The 23,203-nt window shown below is 46.4% G+C and overlaps 1 pseudogene; it reads left to right on the top strand.

Annotated features, from left to right (window-relative positions):
- Positions 1–4,133: 4,133 nt before the first annotated feature.
- Positions 4,134–23,203, top strand: part of LOC149436230 (uncharacterized) — a 40,570-nt pseudogene continuing 21,500 nt past the window's right edge.

Here is a 23,203-nt window from a genome sequence, read left to right as displayed (position 1 = left end):
TAATTGGAGGATGCTCTTCCTATGGCCAGGATGGATTAAAGGAACAAGGAATTATTAACTGGGAATTAATAAGTGGGCTGGCAGAGAACTCATATCATGACTGCAGCTGAAGAAGTCATCCCGGTGTTAGAGCCGAGGGTCTGCTTTCTTATAAAAGCAATCCAACCAGATAATTAGCCGCTGGATTGCTTTTACAAGCAGCGGGAGGGGACCTCCCCCCTCCCACCACCTTCTGTGCCCTCTCAGCCTCTCCTGTCCCATAGAAGCAAACAGAGGCCAGATTGGCCCTGATGGTCTCCATGATACAGGAAGATGGAAGTGATGAGCATTCATCCCTTCTGGTTTTCTGGAATATAAAATGGTAAGGCCCCTTTCACACCGGGTGGGCCCGTCAGCGGATCCTCTTGCTCAGCGGGGGATCTCTCTGCTGATCGCTGTTGGGCAAATGGATGACAAGCCTGCATCTGCTTCACTTATACAGAGCAGACATGGACACGGCCCGCTGTCCTCTATGGGCGGTCAGACTGCCATGTGATCCGATCCAATGGACAGGAGGGGAATGGATCCCCATCTGTCTCTTTTTGGTGGATCGGATGTCGGCGAGTGTAAAGGGACACATATCCGTTTACACCTGCCGCTCCATAGAGGAGAATAGAGGTTCTGATCGGGTCCGGACCCAATCGGAACGTCCGTGTGAAAGGGGCCTAAAGTATCTGATTACACCGATCTTGGTGCGATCAGATGTTAAGGGCAGAGGAGAGATTTGGAGGCTAATAGACCCCAGATCTCTCCATAAAGAGTACCTGTCACTGTCATCCAAAAAGAAATGTAAAGCGACAATGTCAACAAAATAAATGGAAAGGAATATGCAGCCCCCCTCCCCCCCCCATGTTTGTGCGCAAAAGGTGAATGCACGAGACATGCCGCACGCTTTCAAACAGTGATGGTCCCACACATGTGAGGTAACACCGTGAACATCAGATCGAGGGCAGTAATTCTAGTACTAGACCTCCTGTGTAAATCTAAAGTGGGGCCCTGTAAAGGCTTTTATAGCATCTCCTGTGGATAATGACATTTACGTCATTTGTGGCTGTTGCAGGCGTGCGCATTGTTAAAGAATGACACGTTTGGTATTTATTCACTCGACATAACATACATTTTTAAAAATGTTACCAAACAATTTGGTGTTACATTGTATTTTTTTACATCAGAACTTTTAAAAATGTATTTTTCCCCAATATTTGCACTAGAAAAAACAGCTGCGCAAATACTGCGTGTAAAAAATTGCAACACCCTTCATTTTATTCTCTAGGACCTCCGCTATAAAAAGTCTATAACGTTTGGGGCTCTAACTGATTTTCTAGCAAAAAATCTGATTTTGAAATGTAAATAAAAATGGTGAGAAAAGGCCTGATCTTCAAGTGGATACATTGCACAGGAACGTGCTGCGCATGCAATGCTCTGTGCGTTCCAGTGCGATTCACATGCTATCTGGGTGCAGTATGATTTCACACCATTCATTTGAATTGGCTGAAATGGCACCAGACCACAGCTAAAGTTGTGCTTGGACTACTTCACAAAACACACAGCAACCGGACCGCATGGAACGTCAGTACTTCTGTGCCATGCCATCCAGTGCAGGAAAATGCCCTGTGATTGTGGACTGCGTTTGGGGTGTCGTTAGCATTGCACTGACACCAGGTGGGGGACACAAACATGGACCTCAGATTTCCCACATCACATTCTGGTGTCAACTGGCCCTCAGAACCACTCTAAACACATAATCTTCATAGATATTGGGACACGATTGTCGGCACCATTAATCAAGCTTTTTTCAATGACATCAAACTGAACCCAAACCCCTTCACGCCTGAAGGTACAACAAATGTTCATGCCTAAGCACAATTTTGCAGCTTTGACATGCGTTAGTGAAACCGTCATCACAACTACTTTGTGCATCCAGTTGGTAAATGGTAATGGACATCTCCTGATTTTATTTTTATGTGATCAAAGGAAAACAGGCCCAAAATAGTGAAAATCATTTTTTCTAAAGTTAGCTGTATATTTCTTGCTGCTGCCATAACCTACCACCAAAGGACAACCCCCAACAATTCTCCTGCCCCCGACGATGGCAGCAATACCTCGTATGTGTATGTTAGTTGCTGTTTGTACCCGTAGTACAGCCCAGAAACAGTACTGCGCAGTTTTCTTTACATTTTTTTTTACCTTCTAAAACACACCGACACTAACTGACACTGATACTAATTTACATAAATAAATAACCCCCCCAAAATACTGACTCTGACCTTAACCTTTGACCCTGACCTTGACCCAAACACTAACCCTGGCACTGTCCTAGATCAAACCTTCATCTACATATTTTTTTTATTTTTTTTATTTTAAATTGCTGTTATTATTATTATTATTATTATTAATATTATTATTATTGATTTTTTTACACACTGTTGTTTTTTTTTTCTCTGAGAGGAGAGAGAGCCAATGTAAGAAAACACGTGGGGCGAGCTTCACAGTGACTCCTCATTGTGATAGCCAATCAGAGGCTCACAGTGATCAGGTGACCCAGAGTTGGGAGTTCTGAGTTTTGATCATTAGAATGGGACCCAGAGCTCTCAGTGAGACCCCCGCCTCTGTGCTGGGAGCTGGCCATACGGCGCGCTCCCACCACAAAGACAGATATGCAAATACAGTGAGGAACAGAAGTATTTGAACCCCCTGCGATTCTGCAAGTTCTCCCACTTCTCCATCATGGAGGGTCTGACATTCACATTGCAGGGGATTCCCACTCTGAGGACAGAATTCAGGAGATCCCATTGTATGATTTGTAAAGAATGTATTTGTCTCACACGGCTGAACAGAAGTATTTGAACCCCTGAGAAGATCCGTGTTAATATTTGGTACAGAAGCCTTTGTCTGCAATTACAGAGGTCAGACGTTTCCTGTAGTCCTTGGCCAGGTTTGCACTGCAACAGGGATTTTGGCCCCCTCCTCCACACAGATCTCCTCTAGATCTGTCAGGTTTCGGGGCTGTCGCTGAGCAACACAGAGTTTCAGCTCCCTCCAAAGATGTTCTATTGGATTTAGGGCTGGAGACTGGCTAGGCCACTCCAGAGCCTTGATATGCTTCTTACGGAGCCACTCCTTGGTTATCCTGGCTGTGTGCTTCGGGTCGTTGTCATGTTGGAAGACCCAGCCACGACCCATCTTCAATGCTCTGACTGAGGGAAGGAGGTTGTTGCTGAAAATCTCACAATAAATGGCCCCATTCATCCTCTCCTTAATACAGTGCAGTCGTCCTGTCCCCTTCGCAGAAAAGCACCCCCAAAGCATGATGTTACCACCCCCAAGCTTCACAGTAGGGATGGTATTCTTCGGATGCAACTCATCCTTCTTTTTCCTCCAAACACGACGAGTGAAGTTTAGACCAAAAAGTTCTCCTTTGGTCTCATCTGACCACATGACTTTCTCCCATGCCTCCTCTGGGTCATCCAGATAGTCATTGGCAGACTTCAGATGGGCCTGGACATGTGATGACTGGAGCAGGGGAACCTTCCGTGCAATGCATGATTGGAAACTATGATGGCATAGTGTTCTACCGACAGTGACCTTTGAACTGTGGTCCCAGCTCTCTTCATGTCATTGACCAGCTCCTCCCTTGTAGTTCTGGGCTGATTCCTCACCTTTCTTATCATCAGTGATACCCCACATGGTGAGATCTTGCATGGAGCCCCTACAATGTGAATGTCAGACCCTCCATGATTTCTGAGTGGGAGAACTTGCAAAATCTCAGGGTGTTCAAATACTTCTGTCCCTCACTGTAAGATGGTAATGTGATGCAAGGTGTACTCCTATACTTTTGAATTTTAACATATTATTTTTCTATCCCAAGTGGACCATGATGGCTGTGAAAACCCAATAGCATAAGGCTGTTGTGCGCTATGTTACACGTTTCTGACTTTGGATGTGTTTCATTATCTGACAATGCATGTCGTGATACTGATTGTACTCAGATGTCAACTCTGGAATGTTTTGGATGTTTTCATAAATTTTCATTTTAATTAAAAAAATATAGAAAACATCTTTATTTAGCACTTTATATAGAATTCTGACTTTTTTGTTTTTCTGTACAGGTGGATTGAAGAACCACGTTTTCGGTCAAGCTGGTCTTCATAAGTACAACTCAGTCACATGGGAAACGAGCCATACGGATGTCTTAGGTGACGGAACGTCTTTATCGTAGTTCACTGGAGGATTCACACAGGATACGAGACATATCAGTGTTCTCAATGTTGTAAATGTTTTGGATCCTCTTCAACATTGATCCCCCCTCAGAGGACATCAGGAGAGAAGTCATTTCAGTGTTGTGGAAGTGACAATGGCTTTACAATGTAGTTCAACCCTTGCATCCATAACAATTATTTCAGAAGCTAGTTCTTGCTTGGATTGTGATAAAGGTTTTACAATGAAGGCAAAACATATCACACCCCAGAAGGGTCACACTGAAGAGAAACCTTTTCAGTGTTTTGAGTGCAACACAGCTTTTACAACAAAGGGTAATCTTACCAAACACAAGAGGGTTCACACCAGAGAGAAGCCATATCAGTGTTCTGAATGTGATAAAACCTTTACATCGAAGGATCAACTTATCAAACACCAGAGGATTCACACTGGAGAGAAGACATATCAGTGTTCTGAATGTGATACAGCTTTTACACACAAGTGTTATCTTATCAGACACCAGATTGTTCACACTGGAGAGAAGCCATATCAGTGTTCTGAATGTGAAAAAGCTTTTACAATGAAAGGTAATCTTATGACACACCAGAGGATTCACACTGGAGAGAAACCATATCAGTGTTCTCAATGTGATAAAGCTTTTACAGTGAAGTCAGATCTTATCAGACACCAGAGGATTCACACTGGAGAGAAGTCATATCAGTGTTCTGAATGTGATAAAGCTTTTACACTGAAGTCAAATCTTATCACGCACCAGAGAGTCCACACTAGAGAGAAGCCATATCAGTGTTCTGAATGTGATAAAGCTTTTACAACGAAAGATTATCTTATGACACACCAGAGGATTCACACTGGAGAGAAACCATATCAGTGTTCTCAATGTGATAAAGCTTTTACACTGAAGTCAAATCTTATCACGCACCAGAGAGTCCACACTAGAGAGAAGCCATATCAATGTTCTGAATGTGATAAAGCTTTTACAACGAAAGATTATCTTATGAAACACAAGAGGATTCACACTGGAGAGAAGCCATATCAATGTTCTGAATGTGATAAAGCTTTTACAACGAAAGATTATCTTATGAAACACAAGAGGATTCACACTGGAGAGAAGCCATATCAGTGTTCTGAATGTGATAAAGCTTTTACACAGAAATCAGATCTCATCACACACCAGAGGATTCACACTGGAGAGAAGCCATATCAATGTTCTGAATGTGATAAAGCTTTTACAACGAAAGAGTATCTTATCAAACACAAGAGGATTCACACTGGAGAGAAGCCATATCAGTGTTCTGAATGTGATAAAGCTTTTACAATGAAGCCAAGTCTTATCACACATCAGAGGATTCACACCGGAGAGAAGCCATATCAGTGTTTTGAATGTGATAAAGCTTTTACAATGAAGTCAGATCTTATCAGACACCAGAGGATTCACACTGGAGAGAAGTCATATCAGTGTTCTGAATGTGATAAAGCTTTTACAATGAAAGGTCATCTTATCACACACCAGATGATTCACACTGAAGAGAAACCATATCAGTGTTCTGAATGCAATACCACTTTTAAACAAGTGTCATCCCTTATCATACACCAGATGATTCACACTGGAGAGAAGCCACATCAATGTGTTGAATGTGATAAAGCTTTTAAAACTAAGTCAGAGCTTATCATACACAGGACAGTTCACACTGGAAAGCAGCTTTGAGTGTTCTGAATGTGATAAAATGTTTACAACCAACAGCAAACTTATCATGCACCAGAATACTCACACTGGAGAAAGGCCATATCAGTGTTCTGAATGTGGCAAAGCTTTTGTATATAAGGAAAGCCTTATTATACACCAGAGGAGTCACACTGGAGAGAAGCCATATCACTGTTCTCAATGTGATAAATCTTTTAAACATAGAGAACAACTTAACACACACAAGAGGGTCCACACCAGAGAAAATCTGTAGCCATGTTGTGAGTGTAACAGATTTTTTTACATAAGTCACATGTGATCACACACCAGAGGATTCACAGGCTTCAGCTGCAGGAGGTAATGGGGAGAAGGGGGGTTTAAAGGGATAGAAGCTCAAGACTATTTTACCTTTTGACTATTTTTTTTCAGACAAGTATTGACAGTGAACTGTGTTTCCTAATGATTTTAATCTCTATCCTTTTTATGAAGCTTTGAATGAACATGTAATATATTTTCATCATTCATTAACTGAGCTGTGTTCCCAAGTGTTTTCTTCATTGTCAGATCCTGGGCTAATGCATTACCAACACTGCCTCAGCACCAAGACTAGGTAGTGGTCAAGTGGCATCTTACCAAGCCTCCAAAGTCTCAGTGGGAGAGACTTTTCTAGATTCTGATGACTATTCCAATATCCGTCTAGCTTGAGGGCTCCAGCTACGCTCACCTTGTCCAAGCCTCTCTTCACATATTCCACCTCCCCTCCAGTGATCAATGCCTTATTTCCAGGTTCCTCCTCCTCTTATGGATGACAGCTTTACAGGTAGGACTGCCACAGGGACAACAGCCATGGAGAATTCTCTGTCCAGTGAGAAATCAAATTCCTAAGCTGGTGTAGACCTTCCAACACCAATTCACTGCTCTTTGTTTGGGATGTGTTCAACAGTACCACTTACGCCCAGCTGGCTGCTTGTCTTCCATCTTGTCCTGCCACAAGTCCAAGGGATTCCATCAGGAGAAGATTGGACTTCCTTATTATATTGTCTCTCTGTTCAGCTATTGCTCCTCTCCATAGACCGATCACATACTACAACTGCATCTTCTGGGGGACTGAAATTCCTCTGACTCGGGTTCTCTTCAATGACTCTGAATAGTCAATTCTCTTTTTTTGGGTAGGTATTGTTTTTGGGTAGGTATTGTTTGCGAAGAACCCTTTTTTGACCCTAGAAACATTCTGATGTTGACAATAAAGTGTAACTATGGTTAGAATTAATATTTACATAAAGGGTGCAATCTGTCCTTAACCACTTATGGTGATGTCCCAGTTCAGCACATTACACCTTTAGGATTTGTAATCTACCCAAATGTATTATACATCAGTTTTTCATGTCAGAGGGCTTTAATGTGGTAGAAAATGAGGATACGTATATTTTATTTGTTTTTCTAGGTAACACTTGTGATGTCACTACACTCCTAATGTAAATACGGTGCAAAAGAATTCTGTTTTTGTTGCTTTTACAGTGCTCTCCCATCACCTTCTGTGGCACTCTCGGCCTCTCCTGTCCCATAGAAGCAAACAGAGGCCAGATCGGCCCTGATGGCCTCCATGATACAGGAAGACGGAAGTGATGAGCATTCATCCCTTCTGGTTTTCTGTAATATAAAATGGTAAGGCCCCTATCACACCGGGTGGGCCCGTCAGCAGATCCTCTTGCTCAGCGGGGGATCTGTCTGCTGATCACTGTTGGGCAAATGGATGACAAGTCTGCGTCTGCTTCACTTATACAGAGCGGACATGGACACGGCCCGCTGTCCTCTATGGGCGGTCAGACTGCCATGTGATCTGATCCAACGGACAGAAGGGGAATGGATCCCCATCTGTCTCTTTTTGGCAGATCGAATCGGATGTCAGCGAGTGTAAAGGGACACATCTCCATTTACATCTGCCACTCCATAGAGAATAGAGGTTGTGATCGGGTCCGGACCCAATCGGAACGTTCATGTGAAAGAGGCCTAAAGTATCTGATTACACTGATCTTGGTGCGATCAGAGGTTAAGGGCAGAGGAGAGATTTGGAGGCTATTAGACCCCAGATCTCTCCATAAAGAGTACCTGAAAGGATAATATAACATAATCAGCTCCATTTTGTTATACAAGATGTTTGCTTAAAAAATATATGACTTTTGTACACATTAAGAGAAAAGTTTGTACTGTATGTATTCTTTACAGGAAACTAACTGTGTTTACAAGTTTTTTGAGGAAGTAACTTTCGGTAAGACCGTGGCCGTAGTCTGGGCGTTGTGCTAAGATCATGAGTTAGTCTGACCACAACCATCTGGCCAGAAACTAGTTCTGCAAAGTTTAATGACAATTAAGGTGCAAATATTAAAGATAAATGCATGAATTTGATTGGTTGATATTAAAGGTTGGTCATTAATAATCTGCCTAGAGACTACAGATTTATATATATGCCGATGTTTCCGCAATAAAGTTGAAGTGTCTTGCAACGAGCTGTGGCGTGGTGTGCAATTCATTTCCCGATATATCATACGTTATCGCTCAGGTGTAACCGGTGGGGGCCCCCATTGAGAGGAAAAACTCAACACCAACCCTTTGTACTGGTGTCAGAAGAGTGGGATAATCACCAAGGTGAGTGAGAATCTTTTTTTTCTATTTTTTTAAGAAAAAGAGATGCTTTTCTTGCCGAGGTCATTATTTCTGAATTTAAGAGGGAGATTGGTGGGTGGAGTTTAGGAGCGAGAGAAAGGGACTCTCGGCTCGGGACATAGAATACCTGTATACACCTGACATAGCACTTATTGTTCTTTGTTGTATTGCTGTATTGTCTTACTAATCTGCTGCTGCCGCTGCTGTTGTTATGGGGAATTCCTTAGGTAAGGAGGAAATACCTCGCCATGTGCCGCCGCTAAAAGCATTAAAGTTGATTAAATTGATGAAGAAAAATAGAGACAAAAAGCAGAAAGGGAAAATGCAGTTGTTACCATAAATGAGACTTGAAAAGAATTTGTTACTAGAGTTTCTTCTTTTGGTTACTATTATGTTAATCCACGGGTGGATAATTTAGTAAGCTGGTTAGAAGGATTGGGAGGAGCGAGATTTCCCCGGGAAGGAGGGAATGACACAATGTGTATGGATATGATAAATGGTATGTGCCTGCATGAGCAACCACAGGTGGATGTTTGGGGAAAGGGAGACCCAGCTTGGGACAAGGATTATATGTTTGAGGGAGGTAAGAATTGGTTGACATATGTACCAGGATATAGAACCTTAATTGCAGCAAATATTCCTGTGCCACCACCACCCTACAAACATAAAGAGGTTAATTCAGTTCCACCAACTTCCCCACAGATAGCCCCGTTATATCCAGCACTTCCCCACAGATAGCCCCGTTATATCCATCGCTTCCCCGCAGATAGCCCCGTTATATCCAACGCTTCCCCGCAGATAGCCCCGTTATATCCAGCGCTTCCCCGCAGATAGCCCCGTTATATCCAGCGCTTCCCCGCAGATAGCCCCGTTATATCCAGCGCTTCCCCACAGATAGCCCCGTTATATCCAGCGCTTCCCCACAGATAGCCCCGTTATATCCAGCACTTCCCCACAGATAGCCCCGTTATATCCAGCACTTCCCCACAGATAGCCCCGTTATATCCAGCACTTCCCCACAGATAGCCCCGTTATATCCAGCACTTCCCCACAGATAGCCCCGTTATATCCAGCACTTCCCCACAGATAGCCCCGTTATATCCAGCACTTCCCCACAGATAGCCCCGTTATAGCCAGCATTTCCCCACACTGATAAAACAGAGGATGATGAAGACATCATCATTTCAGCAGTCCGAGTTAGAAGACAGCGCAGAGCAAATGAGAGAGAGGCAGAAAGTTCAGATGATGAAGGTAAAAGAGAGGAAGAGGAGGAAAAGAAAAAGAAAGTTGAAAGAAAGGAAAAGAAAGTAGTGGAGGTAAGTGATAGGGTTATGAGGTCCAGTGATGAGCCAAAGGAAGGGAAGGGAAGAGGATTGGGGCCGGTAGAAGAGGAAGAGAAAGTGAGATCAGCTTACCCATTTATGACCGTGGGGGGTGAGCTGATTTTAAAGGCATTAGATGCAAAGGAATTAAATGCTATAGTACAAGGATGCCCCAATCCCAGGAAGTCTCCAGGGGGGAGCAGTATCCTGGTTAAAAAGAATGTGTGTAGGAAGAAATACGATGGAAGATTGCAAGGTGATTGTAGAAAAGATATTGGGAGATATTACAGATGAATTTGAATGGGATAATTGTCCAATATTTAACAATGAGGATAATACTGAGTTGGCACATAGGGCGTGGTCCACAAAGCAGGGTGTGGATAAATATCCCCTGTGATCTAGGGAGCAGAGGGATGCAGCGTGGGAGGAAGTTAAACCGGAATTGGTAAGGCTTTACAAGCAGAGGAAATCATTTGCTCCAATTGTAGCATGTAGACAAAAAATGACTGAAACTGCCACAGATTGTATTAGAAGGTTTAAAAAGGTATGGCTGGAAGGAGGGATGGATGTAAGTGATGGGGAAAGTGAATCTATTTCTATCCAATCATGGATGAATGGAGCCCTGCCCCATGTTAGTTTAGCGATTAGACAGCTGTATGGTGCTTGGCATAAGAAGTATGGGACCCCCCTGGAGATTTCCTCGAGTAACACCAAATCAATAGGAATAGAGGGAAAAGAAACACCCACCAGCAGTACATCTACCCTCCCCGTACAGGCAAAGGATGGACAGGTCTGGTATCATAGATTTCATGTGCTCCCACATTGCCCAGTATCCCTGTTAGGCCAAGATTTGTTAGTACGGAGGTGTGACAGTGATCGGTATGTACAGGAGAGGAGTACGGAGGTATGACAGTGATGGGTATGTACAGGAGAGGAGTGTGGAGGTATGACAGTGATGGGTATGTACAGGAGAGGAGTACGGAGGTATGACAGTGATGGGTATGTACAGGAGAGGAGTGTGGGAGGTATGACAGTGATGGGTATGTACAGGAGAGGAGTATGGAGGTATGACAGTGATGGGTATGTACAGGAGAGGAGTACGGAGGTATGACAGTGATGGGTATGTACAGGAGAGGAGTGTGGAGGTGTGACAGTGATCGGTATGTACAGGAGAGGAGTGTGGGGGGTATGACAGTGATCGGTATGTACAGGAGAGGAGTGTGGAGGTGTGACAGTGATCGGTATGTACAGGAGAGGAGTACGTAGGTATGACAATGATGGGTATGTACAGGAGAGGAGTACGGAGGTATGACAGTGATGGGTATGTACAGGAGAGGAGTGTGGAGGTATGACAGTGATGGGTATGTACAGGAGAGGAGTACGGAGGTATGACAGTGATGGGTATGTACAGGAGAGGAGTGTGGGAGGTATGACAGTGATGAGTATGTACAGGAGAGGAGTATGGAGGTATGACAGTGATGGGTATGTACAGGAGAGGAGTACGGAGGTATGACAGTGATGGGTATGTACAGGAGAGGAGTGTGGAGGTGTGACAGTGATCGGTATGTACAGGAGAGGAGTGTGGGGGGTATGACAGTGATCGGTATGTACAGGAGAGGAGTGTGGAGGTGTGACAGTGATCGGTATGTACAGGAGAGGAGTACGTAGGTATGACAATGATGGGTATGTACAGGAGAGGAGTACGGAGGTATGACAGTGATCGGTATGTACAGGAGAGGAGTGTGGGAGGTATGACAGTGATCTGTATGTACAGGAGAGGAGTACGGAAGTATGACAGTGATGGGTATGTACAGGAGAGGAGTACGGAGGTATGACAGTGATGGGTATGTACAGGAGAGGAGTACGGAGGTATGACAGTGAGGGGTATGTACAGGAGAGGAGTACGGAGGTATGACAGTGATGGGTATGTACAGGAGAGTACGGAGGTATGACAGTGATGGGTATGTACAGGAGAGGAGTGTGGAGGTATGACAGTGATCGGTATGTACAGGAGAGGAGTACGGAGGTATGACAGTGATGGGTATGTACAGGAGAGGAGTACGGAGGTATGACAGTGATGGGTATGTACAGGAGAGGAGTACGGAGGTATGACAGTGATGGGTATGTACAGGAGAGGAGTACGGAGGTATGACAGTGATGGGTATGTACAGGAGAGGAGTACGGAGGTATGACAGTGATGGGTATGTACAGGAGAGGAGTACGGAGGTATGACAGTGATGGGTATGTACAGGAGAGTACGGAGGTATGACAGTGATGGGTATGTACAGGAGAGGAGTGTGGAGGTATGACAGTGATCGGTATGTACAGGAGAGGAGTACGGAGGTATGACAGTGATGGGTATGTACAGGAGAGGAGTACGGAGGTATGACAGTGATGGGTATGTACAGGAGAGGAGTACGGAGGTATGACAGTGATGGGTATGTACAGGAGAGGAGTACGGAGGTATGACAGTGATGGGTATGTACAGGAGAGGAGTACGGAGGTATGACAGTGATGGGTATGTACAGGAGAGGAGTACGGAGGTATGACAGTGATGGGTATGTACAGGAGAGGAGTACGGAGGTATGACAGTGATGGGTATGTACAGGAGAGGAGTACGGAGGTATGACAGTGATGGGTATGTACAGGAGAGGAGTACGGAGGTATGACAGTGATGGGTATGTACAGGAGAGTACGGAGGTATGACAGTGATGGGTATGTACAGGAGAGGAGTGTGGAGGTATGACAGTGATCGGTATGTACAGGAGAGGAGTACGGAGGTATGACAGTGATGGGTATGTACAGGAGAGGAGTGTGGAGGTATGACAGTGATGGGTATGTACAGGAGAGGAGTACGGAGGTATGACAGTGATGGGTATGTACAGGAGAGGAGTACGGAGGTATGACAGTGATTGGTATGTACAGGAGAGGAGTACGGAGGTATGACAGTGATGGGTATGTACAGGAGAGGAGTGTGGAGGTATGACAGTGATCGGTATGTACAGGAGAGGAGTACGGAGGTATGACAGTGATGGGTATGTACAGGAGAGGAGTACGGAGGTATGACAGTGATTGGTATGTACAGGAGAGGAGTACGGAGGTATGACAGTGATGGGTATGCACAGGAGAGGAGTACGGAGGTATGACAGTGATGGGTATGTACAGGGGAGGAGTACGGAGGTATGACAGTGATGCGTATGTACAGGAGAGGAGTACGGAGGTATGACAGTGATGGGTATGTACAGGAGAGGAGTACGGAGGTATGACAGTGATGGGTATGTACAGGAGAGGAGTACGGAGGTATGACAGTGATGGGTATGTACAGGAGAGGAGTACGGAGGTATGACAGTGATCGGTGTGTACAGGAGAGGAGTATGGAGGTATGACAGTGATGGGTATGTACAGGAGAGGAGTACGGAGGTATGACAGTGATGGGTATGTACAGGAGAGGAGTACGGAGGTATGACCGTTCCCAGGGAGGAGTATCTCAGGAAGGGTCTATACTCCACCATAACTCTGGTTCTCGGAGTGTCAGGTCCCAGCGGGTTCTCCTGGTGTCTCTCCTGTTATTCTGTCTCGGACACATCAGAGGAACATGGTGGGAGATCGGCCTGAATGTCCTTCCTAGGAGGGAATACCGGAGCCATTCTGAGGCCCATTTAATGGCCGGCAATGAGGAGGAAACCAACACTGAGAAGTAGATGCTGAGATATATACAGCACGGGGCAGCACAGTGGCTGAGTGGTTAGCACTTCCTCCTGGCAGTACTCGTATTTTTGGTTCAAATCCCAACAACGGCACCACCTGCCTGGAGTTTGCATGTTCTCCCTGTGCCTGCACAGGTTTCCTCCGGGTACTCCTGTTTCCTCCCACACTACAAAGACATGCTGGGAGGTGAATTGGCTCCTAAGTTGTCCCTAGTATGTGTATGTATGAATGTGAGTTAGGGCCCTTAGATTGTACGCTCCTCGGGGGCGGGGACTGATGGGAATGTACAATATAGATGTAAACTGACGGCGCTATATAAGTACCTGGAATAAATAATAATAATACACCCAGATCATCGATGACGAGGAGGAAGGTTCGGTCACAGATGATTGGTCCGTCTATAGCAGGGACAGGAGCCGGGACCAGGAATAGGAGATCAACCTGACTTACCCGTGTGCTCTGACATGGAGAAGATCCCATGCTGGCCCTATGGTGGCCGTGTGTTCAGGATGGAGACAGACAATCACAGGACCCTCTGGAAGCCGAACTAAAATGGCTGAGAGGAAGAAAGTGTTCCCGGGACAGGAATTGAGACAGACAGGAAGTGACTCCAGACAGATTTATGCAGAGGCTGCAGTATGGAGAGCAGACACTAGATGGTGTTGGTCCAAAAAAAGCTGAATAGCATAAAACAGGGGAAAAAACCTGAAAAACAAAAGATGATGGCGGCTCGTAAACTTCTACGATGAAGGAAACACAGTTATCACAATACAGTGCAGTGGAGTAGATATTCGTCCTCCATTTTATTGTAGCCCGCACTTTTCTCCTCTGGAGGCCATTTTCCTTTGGTCTATTATCTATGTTTGTACATTTATCACATTGCAGTGGATTATATCTTCCTCCTCCATTTTTTTGTAGCCCGCCTGTCCCTCCTCCGGTGGCCATTTTCCCTTAGTCTGATATGAATGCTGGCACATTTTGTCCCCTGATATTAGACATTAGCCGGGTGATTGTATACACACAGCGGGCAGATCTCAATCAATGTCACCCACTAGTCTATACTGTCACGGGGTTGGCCAGCCAATCATGTGGCTCCTATTCTGTCCTTCCAATGACCATTCCTAGTACATAGGACTCATCTTCCATACTACATTCATGATACAACAAGATGGAAACTCCCAATATACAGAGAAAATCTCCCATAAAATACATAGAAATCACATCTGCCCTAAAGGGCCATAAACATAAGAAGATTGCCCCCGACGCCCCCAGATTCATCTACAATACTAGCCAAGGTGTCATTGGTCCCCCTAATACACGGACAGTACCTGTTTCATGTACAGGAATGAAGACAACACAAGCTGCTGGTGTGAGGAATCATGTTGTACAACAGAACTGCATCCAGGTCAGCATAGAACAGGAAGCAGGAAGTAGAAGGCCATGCAATATTCCCGGATACAAGTCGGGTCACAGGATTTGTACAATGACTCTATAACGTCTCCCTTTTTTACATTCCATTCAAACCTTGTAAACAATGAAACTAAAACAGATCCTGAACAGTCTTGAACATGGCATGCTGTGTTACTGGTAGATACACTACAGATTGAGTCCATCTGGTGGTCTGGAAACTCGACCACTACGCAAGGCCACAGGGATTTTCCTGGGGAAATACGTTCAATTCCAGAAGGTGTTGATAAGGAGCGACCCTCTTTCCTGGCTGGTGTGTTTGGCAGAGAAGAACTTGTCGGGATATGTGGCTGCATTATGTCATCCTCATTGTATCCCGATATGACAGCGGAGTTCTCTCTGCTTTGAGTATATGGTCCAGTAGGACTCGGGGCATTGAGCACCTCAGGAGGATCACGTGCAGGATGCTCATAGGCTTGTGCGGTGAATCGTTCTGCCCTTCGCAGGTTAACTCGATTGCGGTGGTAAAGACTGCCTTCTACATCCACAAGATATGATCGAGGAGCAACCCTCTGAACACAGGAACCCAGTCTCCAGAGACCGGTCCTGTCACCTGGAAGCGGCTTCATACAGATTGGCTCACCAATGCTTAGTTCAGGTAAGTCTTTAGCAGACACATCGTATGACAGTTTGGCAATCTGTTTCCTCCGCTGCAGTTTCGCCGGGACACCTGTAACCACACAAGGATCAAGTAATTTGTTGGCCACAGGCAATGAAGTCTTCAGTCTCCTAGACATCAAGCGCTGTGCAGGACTACTGTCCATGCCTTCAGATGGGGTGTTCCTCCAATGTAGAATGGCCTTCCACGGATCAGTACCATCAAACTTGGCCTTCTTACAAAGATTCTTCACTATCTTGACAGCCGATTCCACTTTGCCATTGGCTTGCGGGTGCCTCGGGGATGAGGTAACATGCTCAAATCCCCAATTTTTACAGAACCGTCTGAATTGCTCACATGCAAATTGAGGTCCATTATCTGAGATGACTCTATCCGGCTGGCCATAACGTGCAAACTGTGCTTTACAACGCTTGATGGTAGTATCAGCAGACAGGTCAGGAAGTAGCTCAATCTCCCAAAAGTCGGAATAGTGATCAACAATTAGTAGAAAATCCTGCCCAGCATAATTCAGTAAGTCCATGCTTACAATTTGCCAAGGCCGGGTGGGCAGCACATGCAACATCATAGGTCCTTTCTGTTGTGCCTGCGCATATTCATTGCATGCCGAGCAACAGCTAACAAAGTCTCTAATCTCGTTCTGCATGTTGGGCCAGTATAGGGTATCACGTGCTTGCCTATAGCATGCTTCTCCACCAATGTGACTGGTATGAATACGAGTCAGCATCTCCCATCTTAAAGATTTAGGAATGATGACCCTTGGCCCCTTGTACAGTATTCCATCTTGGATGGCGATTTCATCTCTGAAAGTCCAATATTCTCTCACAAGTAATGGGGCTTCCAACTTGGAATCAGGCCAACCGTTCAGAACAACATATTTAAGAGCCTGCAAACTCTCATCGGTTTCAGTGTGCTGTTTTATCTGAAGCAATCGTTGGTCCGTGACGTATAAATAGTCTGAATGATTAATCTGTGACAGGACCTCCAGGTCCCGCTGAACATTGCAAACTGTGTGTTGTGCATACTCAGGTGTACCACCTGCTGCTGTAGCTCTGCTAAGAGTGTCACTAATGTACCTTTCAGGACCAGGTTTATAGACCACATTTAGGCAATAGTTTTGTAACGTGACAACATGCTCTGTAGACGTTTGGGTGCACACAAAAGTGGTTTCTGGAAAATAGAAATCAGAGGTTTATGGTCAGTTTCTGCCGTGATCTCGTCGCGCCCATAGAGGTAGTGGTGAAAGCGCTGGCAGGCAAACACTATACTCAGACATTCCTCTTCTATTTGTGCGTAGTTTTGTTCGGTAGAGTCAGTGTCCTTGAAGCAAAAGCGATAGGCTGGCCAGCTTGCAATAGACAACACCCAAGTCCAGTTTTGCTTGCATCACTTTGAATAGTTACAGGTTTTGTAACGTCATAGTACTTCAGGACAGGTGTGTCCGTGACCAAGCGTTTGATGTCCTGCACTGCATTATCATGCTTAGGAAGCCAATGCCAAACAGCGTCCTTGTCCAGAAGCCTTCTCAATGGCTCACAGACCTCTGAGAGGTGTGGTAGGAATTTTGCTAGGTAGGTAACAAATCCAATAAAGCGCTGCAGGGATTTCACATTTGCTGGCTGCGGCATATCCAGTATGGCTCTGATTTTTTCTGGGTCAGTGTAAGGAACCACCTGGCGGGGCCTCTAGTAACCCATGGAATAGGATTCCCCAGAGCGCAGAGTCTAAGTCCCAGTCTGCTTGTTCACCAGGGCCCCTGATGGTGGGGATGGACTTGCAGCAGACAGAGACCAGGTCGCGGCCCCTGAGTACACCCACCCGTGGTAGAGGAATCTGCCAGAGGTATCCACAGGATGAGAGCCTGATATGAAGAGGCGGATGGATCCGAGTGGGATGGATGGATGACTGAGAAGAAGCGAGGTCAGACAGGCCGGGTCGGTAACTGTGGGGACAGCGAGGTACACGGCTGCAGGCAAAGAATAGTCGGGTCACTCGCTGGGTCAGTAACAGAAGATCAAATCCAAAGGGGGCATCCGAGAGAGAGGTCAGGCAAGCCAGAGGGTCAGAGCAGGAGAATTCAACACAGTCAGGGACAATCTGGGTCAGCAACGATCAAAATACAGAGACTTCAGGAACAGGAACACAGGATAGACCATACGGCAACCGGTGTCAGTGCAGAATGGATTTAAATACTGCGCCCTGCACTGTCATTGGTCCCGAATGCACATGCGTGAGTTCCGTCATTGCCGTGGCCGGCCAAGACCTAGTGCCCGCACACCAGTGCAAGTTGGCACACTGCGCCTGCTCCTGACAGTCAGCCTTCAAACCCTCCCAGGTTAGAATGTGTTCATGAAAGGGGACTTCTTTGACCTTGAATTGCAGCTTTTTCATGCCAAGTCTCAATTTTACCTGCCTACAATGATTTATCAGTTCCAGCAGTTTGCCATCATGATCTTGCTCTGCTTCCTCATCTGTGTCCCCACAGCCAACCACAAGGATGTCATCAGCTATTGGTTCAATACCACCGAGTCCAGCCAATAGTTCATGTTGTTTATGTTGATACACCTCTGGTGCAACTGATACTCCAAAAGGCAGTTTGCGCCATCTTTTCCTGCCCCACGGAGTCCAGAAGGTTGTCATGTAACTACTTGCATCATCCAACTTACACTGTAAAAATGCATCCCGAGCATCAACAAGCGTGAACAGACGTGCCTTTGGCAGCTTGTACAAAACATCCTCGAGAGTTGGCATGATGTAGTGAGATTGTCTCAGTGCCATATTTAAGAATTTGGGATCTATGCATATTCGTAGGTTATTTGGCTTCCTTACAATCACCATGTTACTTATCCAGCCAGTTGGGTCAGTCACTGGTGCCAAGTGTCCATTGGCCTCATACTGGTCAAGCTGTGCCTTAACTGCCTGTTTTAATGCCACCGGCACATTGCGTGGTGCACATTGGACTGGAGGGACACTCACATCAAGGTGGAAATGAACTTCCCCTGGTACAGATTCTACTGGCCCAGTAAACACATCACTAAATTCCTTTATCAGCAGTTGTTTTGTCAAGGGCCCCTTGGATAGATTGTCCATCACATTGCGCTCTGCAGGGACGGAGAAACGTATCAGCCCTAGACGCTCACAGGATGAGCCAGACAACAGTGGCTTTTGGCTGCTTCCACAATTTCACACTCCAGCTTGTGTGTTAGTCCACGTATGGCACATTCTGTCTTGAAGAGCCCCAGAGATTTCATCATCGCACCGGAGTATAACTTTAATCTGGTGTCACTTGGCAGTAGACGTGCTTCTGGTGCTGACACCATTTTGTCTCTGAAGCACATTACATCCCACGTTGTTCCTGAATGGAGGTGACAGGATTGGGGCTTATTATTTACATGTAAAGTGACAAACCATTTCTTTCCTCTGGATTGCACAGCGCCCATCAATTCACTGCTGTATATAACTTCAGTGGTGTGTGTGTGGGGGGAGGTAGGTGATCTGTGTGGGGGAGGTAGGTGATCTGTGTGGGGGGAGGTAGGTGATCTGTGTGTGGGGGGAGGTAGGTGATCTGTGTGTGGGGGGAGGTAGGTGATCTGTGTGGGGGGAGGTAGGTGATCTGTGTGGGGGGAGGTAGGTGATCTGTGTGTGGGGGGAGGTAGGTGATCTGTGTGGGGGAGGTAGGTGATCTGTGTGGGGGAGGTAGGTGATCTGTGTGGGGGGAGGTAGGTGATCTGTGTGGGGGAGGTAGGTGATCTGTGTGTGGGGAGGTTGGTGATCTGTGTGGGGAGGTTGGTGATCTGTGTGGTGGAGGTAGGTGATCTGTGTGGGGGGAGGTAGGTGATCTGTGTGGGGGAGGTAGGTGATCTGTGTGGGGAGAGGTAGGCCGATCAATTCACTGCTGTCTATAACTTCAGTGGTGTGTGTGTGGGGGGAGGTAGGTGATCTGTGTGGGGGGAGGTAGGTGATCTGTGTGGGGGAGGTAGGTGATCTGTGTGGGGGGAGGTAGGTGATCTGTGTGGGGGAGGTAGGTGATCTGTGTGGGGGGAGGTAGGTGATCTGTGTGGGGGAGGTAGGTGATCTGTGTGGGGGGAGGTAGGTGATCTGTGTGGGGGGAGGTAGGTGATCTGTGTGGGGGAGGTAGGTGATCTGTGTGTGGGGGGAGGTAGGTGATCTGTGTGGGGGGAGGTAGGTGATCTGTGGGGGGAGGTAGGTGATCTGTGTGGGGGGAGGTAGGTGATCTGTGTGGGGGGAGGTAGGTGATCTGTGTGGGGGAGGTAGGTGATCTGTGTGGGGGAGGTAGGTGATCTGTGTGGAGAGGTAGGTGATCTGTGTGGGGGGAGGTAGGTGATCTGTGTGGGGGGAGGTAGGTGATCTGTGTGTGGGGAGGTAGGTGATCTGTGTGGGGGGGAGGTAGGTGATCTGTGTGGGGGGAGGTAGGTGATCTGTGTGGGGGGAGGTAGGCCCATCAATTCCCTGCTGTCTATAACTTCAGTGGTGTGTCTCTTCCTCATATGCGGATGTGTTCTCCACGTTGTGTCATTTGCCTATTGATGGCCGTCGTTTACTTGACAAACAAACGTTAGTAAAATGGTTTGTTCTTCCACAAGACTTCCAAGACTCCCCATAAGCTGGACACGGCTCTTTAATTCTTTCATGCACAGTCCCACAGTATCTGCAAGCTGTAGGGTTGGCAGTATTTGTGCTCATCAGGGGGCGTTGCTGCAGTTTGTTCCTGTTGCCATGCTGCATTGCAATGTTTATGCTGTCGGTCTGCTGTCTGTCCTGTTCCATAACTTTCAGACGTCTGTCAGTGAGCTCTGCTGTACGGCACGTCTCAATGGCTGTGTGTAGAGTGAACTCATGTTCTCTTAGGAGGCGCCTGCGTGTGCTCTCTCGCTAGCTATACCAACAACAATTGTGTCCCTTATCAATTGGTCTCTGAGTGCCATATTCACAAGTTGCTGCCTTTTCTCTCCAGTGTGTAACAAAGTGATCCAAAGATTGTCCCTCTTCTTGTTTGCAGCATCCAAACACATCCCTTTCATAAATGACATTTGTAGCAGGTATGAGATCATCTTCCAGTACATTTACAATGGCTGTAACATTGTGTTGCTGATCTGCTGTGAGGGTCACATGGTGTTTATACACATGCCTGCATTCACTGCCCATGACTCTTCTCAGAGTTGCTGCCGGCACTCCTGCACATTTCTCATTCCAGCCTGTAGCCAGACAATAATCTTCACATTCAGCTCTGAAAGATTCCCAATTGCTGCTCCAATCCCCACTCATTGTCATCCCCTCTGGGGGAGGTATGCCATTCATGGCAGCCATATTGTCAGGAAGCCTCTGAGCTATCAAATCTCAGACAATCCTCAGTCTCAGGCTGTAGTTCACAAACCTGTGTTTCCCAAAGCTGCTGCGCTCCAAACAAGAGGCTCAGTCCTGATTCCAGTCACTTCTGACACCATGTTTCATGTACAGGAATGAAGACAACACAAGCTGCTGGTGTGAGGAATCATGTTGTACAACAGAACTGCATCCAGGTCAGCATAGAACAGGAAGCAGGAAGTAGAAGGCCATGCAATATTCCCGGATACAAGTCGGGTCACAGGATTTGTACAATGACTCTATAACAGTTTCCATCTTGTTGTATCATGAATGTAGTATGGAAGATGAGTCCTATGTACTAGGAATGGTCATTGGAAGGACAGAATAGGAGCCACATGATTGGCTGGCCAACCCCGTGACAGTATAGACTAGTGGGTGACATTGATTGAGATCTGCCCGCTGTGTGTATACAATCACCCGGCTAATGTCTAATATCAGGGGACAAAATGTGCCAGCATTCATATCAGACTAAGGCAAAATGTCCGCCGGAGAAGGGACAGACAGGCTACAACATAATGGAGGAGGGAGATCTAATCCACTGTAATGTAAAAACACTATATTAGACCAAGGGAAAATGGCTGCCAAATAAGGGACAGACAGGCTACAACATAATGGCGCCCGATTAGTCTATTAAGGATTATAATGGTATATATAGGCAGCTGTACGTCCGATGGCCAACTCCTGAGGAAGTCACGTGATGTGATGTAACCTGTAGAGTGGGACAATGACGTCAAGGTGATAAATAAGATGTTTACAAGCCTCCATCATCTTTTGTTTTTCAGGTTTTTTCCCTGTTGTTTTATACTATTCTGCTTTTTCACCATCTAGTGTCTGCTCTCCATACTGCACCCTCTGTATAAATCAGTCTGGAGTCACTTCCTGTCTGGAGTCTTTTCCTGTTTGTGTCACTTCCTGTCTGGAGTCACTTCCTGTCCCTGGAACACTTTCTTCCTCTCAGCCATTTTAGATCTGCTTCGAGAAGGTCCAACAGAATCGGTCTCCATCCTGAACACACGGCCACCGTAGGGCCAGCATGGGATCTTCTCCATGTCAGAGCACACGGGTAAGTCAGGTGGATCTCCTATTCCTGGTCCCGGCTCCTGTCCCTGCTATAGACGGACCAATCATCTGTGACCGAAACCTTCCTCCTCGTCATCGATGATCTGGGTGTATTATTATTATTTATTCCAGGTACTTGTATAGCGCCGTCAGTTTTCATCTATATTGTACATTCCCATCAGTCCCCGCCCCCGAGGAGCGTACAATCTAAGGGCCCTAACTCACATTCATACATACACATACAAGGGACAACTTAGACCGGAGACAATTCACCTCCCAGCATGTCTTTTGTAGTGTAGGAGGAAACCGGAGTACCCGGAGGAAATCAACACAGCCACACGGAGAACATGCAAACTCCAGGCAGGTGGTGCCATGGTTGGAATTTGAACCAACAACCCAAGTACTGCCAGGAGGAAGTGCTAACCACTCAGCCACTGTGCTGCCCCGTGCTGTATATATCTCAGCATCTACTTCTCAGTGTTGGTTTCCTCCTCATTGTCGGCCATTAAATGGGCCTCAGAATGGCTCCGGTATTCCCTCCTAGGAAGGACATTCAGGCCGATCTCCCACCATGTTCCTCTGATGTGTCCGAGACAGAATAACAGGAGAGACACCAGGAGAACCCGCTGGGACCTGACACTCCGAGAACCAGAGTTATGGTGGAGTATAGACCCTTCCTGAGATACTCCTCCCTGGGAACGGTCATACCTCCGTACTCCTCTCCTGTACATACCGATCACTGTCACACCTCCGTACTCCTCTCCTGTACATACCCATCACTGTCATACCTCCGTACTCCTCTCCTGTACATACCCATCACTGTCATACCTCCGTACTCCTCTCTTGTACATACCCATCACTGTCATACCTCCGTACTCCTCTCCTGTACATACCCATCACTGTCATACCTCTGTACTCCTCTCCTGTACATACCCATCACTGTCATACCTCCGTACTCCTCTCCTGTACATACCCATCACTGTCATACCTCCGTACTCCTCTCCTGTACATACCGATCACTGTCATACCTCCACACTCCTCTCC

Source organism: Staurois parvus, unplaced genomic scaffold (assembly GCF_062004578.1).
Source record: "Staurois parvus isolate SC_StPar_1 unplaced genomic scaffold, SC_StPar_1.0 ptg001396l, whole genome shotgun sequence".
Taxonomy (NCBI): Eukaryota; Metazoa; Chordata; class Amphibia; order Anura; family Ranidae; genus Staurois; species Staurois parvus.
This window is presented reverse-complemented; position numbering and strand designations above follow the sequence as displayed.